General features: G+C 43.1%; 1 pseudogene; it reads right to left on the bottom strand.

The window, feature by feature from the left end:
* Window positions 1–1,348: 1,348 nt before the first annotated feature.
* Window positions 1,349–4,997, bottom strand: LOC139718356 (uncharacterized; annotated as a pseudogene).
* Window positions 4,998–5,527: the final 530 nt, after the last annotated feature.

Genomic DNA, 5,527 nt, shown 5'->3' with positions numbered 1-5,527 from the left:
TTGACCGTGTGTCAAAACAGGCCGTAACAACTAAAGCATGACTTAACAAAGCAAAAAAATAAATTCTGTCAAATGCTTACTTCCATTATGTACAACATATCAAACTTATCCATGAATACAACCAATAACAGAAATGGTAGAGTTAGAGAGAGAGAGTGTGTAAGCAAGAGATATAGAGAGGGGGAAACTAAGGTTAGAAACAGCTACAGAAAAGAAATAAATGGTCATCATACATAGTTACATGCCTGCATAAAAACAAAAGAACACATTGTAAATGTTACTCCTTCTTTGGCAGGGCATGATTTTACTCGGCACTGTTGTCCAAGTCCACTGGTACCTTGACTGAGTACGTGATGGCTGAGTACAGCTGACAGATGACATGTCAGTTGAATAATAGTGTATGCTTTTCTTCTCGACGGCACTGGTAGGAATAGTGGTAGGCGCGGTCAGGGTCACGAGTGTAGGTTCATAGTCGGTGTCTCTGTTGCTTGCTGACTGGCTGGCCATGTTTTGTAGGAGGAAAGCCAATAGCTTTCCACTTGGGTGGGATGGAGGTGTAGTCCCAAACTCCTGGTTGGGGTGAGGGTGATGGGGTGAGGGAGATTACAGGGCTGGTGGGGGCAGTCCCTTGGGTAGATGGGATCTTCCAACTTGCTAAAAATGGCCAGAAAAGAGGAACGGCCCCTCAAACAACATCCCGTTTGTGAGCTGCGTCCTCTGCCTCGCCGGAAAAACCGAGGGCCTCGAGGGCTAGGTCCTGGCGTCAGCGGGTGGTGAAGAGTGCAGGACTGCTTCCACAGATAATCCGAAATGGACATCAGAAGGGAGTCCAAAAGCTGGTGGTCCTCAGGGGAAACCTGTAGGTCGTCCGCCTGAACTGCAAGGTTGGTCAATGCCCCGGCATAGGCAGCCAGGTGCATAGTAGACCTTGTCAGGACCGCCATGTGAGTCCACCGCGTATCCTCTTCGAGGAAGGCGTGACAGCGGAGAGGATTAACCCTGCCCACATAATCCCCTCCAGGAGCTCTCCAGGAGCTCTGGGGAAAGGGTCTCGGATGAGAGGTAGCAGGCCATGTCCCCAGGCTGGAAAGCTCGTCGCAGGCTGTGCAAACATGTTCGGTTCGTATGGAAGCGAACAGAAATGAGGAAGTGTCATGGCGGGTGACGGGTTTCGTGTGTACGACCCCGTGTGTACGACCCGGGGACACAGGCGGTGTATGGTAGGCCATTTGTGAATCTCACCTGTCTCACCACCCCCGCAACAGATACTCTCCTCTTCTTTGGACTGGCGCGAACTGTACTATGCGACATAATCTCTGGTTTTGTATACAATGAAACAACCTCCCTGTCAGGTGTAAAGGCTGCACACTTCCTTATGACCTATAAATCCCATCCAAAGGATGTTACATCCCAACAGAATGGGATGTTCAGACTGAGCAGCATGACAGACATCATCGACAAGAAAACTGCCCCCAAACTCTGACCTTCAATGCAGATTGGAACTTCTACATACCCTTCAACAGGGACTTCAACTCCGCCTACTCCTACTACATTTACAAACAATCCATCAAGCTGCTGCAAGCCAATGTCCAAATTTCGAATTTGAGAATAAAATACGGAAGAGGGTATGATGGAAGTCTCCGCCCCAGTGTCATACACACATCCAAGTTCAACATCCTTGAACCGAACCCTACCTCCAGGACTCTGAGATATCAACTTCTGAGCCAACACACTTCCCCTGGAATCATCTACATTACCTACTCTCTCACTCGGACTATTTACTTGAACATTTGAAGGACTCGGATGATTCAGATTAGGATTAACATAAGGATTCGGTGGATTTGAAGAAGATGCAACAACTGAGCAATCCCTACTAATATGCTCTCTACCCTTGCACTTGTAACACAGGACTGGTTCGGTACACCTGGGCCGAAGGTGCCCGCCCTTTGCACAATTGTAACATACCACGTCATTTGGTTGGACCTTTGGACTCTGATTGGATTGATTGGATTTCTGATTGGACTTCAAACTTTCAACAGAATCAGCCAACACTGCAACTTGTTTCATCAACTGATCAAGATGGCCCTTGACCTCTCCTAGCTCTTTATCATTAACAACGGATCCCTTGTTACAACTAACGGCTCCTACCATAGAGTCTTCCATTCTAACTTCCTTAATTCCAACCTTCCGGCCAAACTCATGATCTCTAAAAAGATCCAATGCCTCCGTGCGCATGTCCATAAGAGATTTACCTTTCGTTGCCAACTCTATTCTACGAAGCTCTCTTCTTACTCCTGCTTCCCTAGCCCCTCTTACAAAACCTTCCTTCAAAGAGGTGTCACGCAATGCGCGAAGAGCCTTCCTTTCCTCCTCAGAGGGTGCTACTTGCTCCATACGAGCATAGTATCTCGTAAGATTCCTGCTGAAATCGGCTAAAGATTCACCCTCTCTCTGCACACAAGAGTGAAAGTTTGCACTCAAAGACTGAAGAGACTCAATATATGATTCAAACTCCTTTAACCACTCCTTCAATGAAAGATCTCCAGGCAATTTAGGTAGACCACTGAATTTTTGCAATTTGACCTTAGGTAATTGTGGGGTCTGCTGTACAGTCAAACCTTCCAGGACACTAGTCAATGACTCCAACATCTGTGTCATCTCCGTCATCTTAATTATTATTATAAAACCTTAATCACACAATCTAATTTCAACAAACTCCAATTAATCAAGCCGCTCAAAGCAAATATTCAGTCTATACCAAACTAGAAATCCATAACCAAACAGAATTACTAATAAAACCTGCCTCAATTGTAAAGACACTCACCTGATCGCAATCTGATTACAAAAAACCTCAATTAATCGAACCGCTGAAGCAGATATCCAGTCTATACCAAACTAGAAGTCCATAACCTAACAGAATTACTAATAAAACTCGTAAAAATGCCACTTGCATTTGTCCAAGGATCTTCAAACACAATACACAGTCTTATCATTGCTGGATGCCACCGGATCTGTCTCACACTTTTTGAGACTGCAGCCCTTTTTTGCTCCTCCCAAAAAAAGTCTGGCAGGTGATCAGTCGGGAAAACATGATCCAATATCTGAATTCTTGCTGACAATTCTTTTGAAAGCTTTATATTAGCTCTTGGAAAGCTCCTGTCCATCCTGCTGAATCAGGTGTTTCAAGTGCTTTTTGGCTTTTGAAAGCTCTTTTTCCACTTTTCTTTTCTTTTGCGTGAAAGACTGTAACCTCTTTTTCAGCTCTGGCTTTGTCATGTACTTCTGGGGCTTGTTAAGAGAAGGTTGTGCGATGTCTTGTTTCTTGACTTTTCTTGCACCGCAGCCAAATCACTTCTGTAAATTCTACATACAGGGCACCTTCCCCCTTCTAACACTAACACAGGACAATCATTGTGGCGGATTGTTAGGGTGAAATCTTGCAGAGAAGGGTGATAATACACTGGCTGAGGTGACATTTCCTCTTCAGTGAGGTCTGAAAAGTCCTCATTTCCAGTAGACACATAGAATGTTGCAAACTTTCCCAAGAAACTGGGCAGTGTATCACAAGTCAAAACTGATGGATGGTGACACAACAGTTGACAACTCAATACATCTTTCCTGTACATTTTAACCCTCCATGTCCCATCCTGATTTATGATGGCAACCTTCCAAGAATCACCCTCTCCATCTCGTTCAACTGTGTGGACCTTCTCTTTTTCTGACCTCAATGCAAACCTTGTACTTCTGTGCAAGTTTGTTTGCCACTGTGTATAGTACGTGTGAAGTCTTCAGAGTTCTAGAAGTGTTTAGTGTAGAGTATTTATTCTGGTCACGCTGTGTTAATCTCGTGTTATGTTCATGGGTTCATTCAGCCACATGAGAACAACTCAAGTCATGATTATTGAAGCCAAATGCAAGAGTATGTCTTTACTCCTCATTAGTTCAGTTGCAGTTCACTGTTATGTGTACAACACATGTATCAGTGTACATGTGCAAAAATGATGAAAATCAGATAAGAAATAAGGGAGATATGACATTTTGAAATACACTAATTATTCATAATTGCTTCATTAGCATACAAAACAGATGTCACATGACTTTCCAGACAGGAACTGACCTGGGCATCCAGGGTATATCTAGCTTGCAAATAGATTTTGGTGGTTACACACAGCCATCTACAGTCAGTAGATGTTGAAAAGCTACAACTTGTGCTTAAACCTACAGCCATGTGTAAGCACATTGCATTTCATGAGTGGTACAAAAAAAGAATAATGCACTGCATATATCTCTTTATGCATAGTATAAACAAATGTTGATCAGCTACAATAGAATAGATGTCTGCATGAACACCACTGTCAACAAGTTACATACAAATGTTTACAAACGTAGTCTACAAACGTCTTAAAAATAAAAACACTTATGAATTTCCTGCAACTCCATTGAGACCCCACGACAATGTAGGTCTCTTAGGCCCATGGCAAAGACAGTGTGCAGACGTATGGTTGCTTGCTGTTAGAGTTTTCAAGCATCAATGGGCATTCATGCTTAGGATCATGCCTCATTTTTTTGGAATGGCCTTTAAGTATTGCTGGTCCAGCATTTAGATCCCCAGCCCTTCTTGGTTTTCTCATTTCAATGAAAAGCCTTTTATCTCTTAGGTAGACATTGTACCTCTGCTCAACAATGGAAGTTCACATACTTCCTAAGTCCCAGCCGACTCTATCATACCCATTTAAGTACCATATTTCCTCTGTCTTTCCAAAAACTGATGGTAACGATAAGTCTAAACATCTTTGGGCTTAGAACCCCAGAATTTTCTTTAACCCCTCTTCTGCGATTTGTACCTGTAGGTTGTCAGAGTCCTCATTGGAGGCAGACCTGTGTATACTGCAAGGGTTTTCCCCGGCTAGAGGGTACTGACTATAGAGTGACCACTCCTCCTTGTCCAAATCCAAGCTCTTGGCACAGTGCTCAAGCTGACACGATGATGAGTCCATGTTGTCCTGTTGCTCATGAAACAAAGCTACTTTTCCCCTTTTGTTGAGCTGGACCTGCCTGGTCATGTCATCTTTAATTTAAGCTCCATTTTAATAGAGTCTTCTGGTGCTCCTTTTCTTTCTCTCATCTTTTTATCTCTTGTGTTGACTTCATTCTGATCATCTCAGGCAAATTTGAACAATTCCTATACCTGCGTATGTGTTGTTGTTGCTTTTTTGTTACTGTTTTTGTTCTTCATCATATGGGGCGATTAGAGCCACTGGATGAACCCGTTCTGTACAGGAACCTGGTGGCCGGCACATTAAGTCTATGGGCATTTCAGAATTCAGTATCGAACGGATTAAAGGAGACTGCAACACTACCTCTTTTTCATAATCATGTGATTTATACCTAGTACGTATATCACTATTTTCATGAAAACATGCAAAACTTGCACTTGGTAACTAAAATTTTCATGTGCATACAATTGTAATGAAATTGATTGTCTTTGTTGAGGTAATATAGTCACTGTCATTTTATAGATTTTCCC

The sequence above is a fragment of the Diadema antillarum genome, unplaced genomic scaffold, assembly GCF_040938485.1.
Source record: "Diadema antillarum isolate AM-2024a unplaced genomic scaffold, OU_Dant_1.0 scf00000093, whole genome shotgun sequence".
Classification (NCBI taxonomy): domain Eukaryota; kingdom Metazoa; phylum Echinodermata; class Echinoidea; order Diadematoida; family Diadematidae; genus Diadema; species Diadema antillarum.
This window is presented reverse-complemented; position numbering and strand designations above follow the sequence as displayed.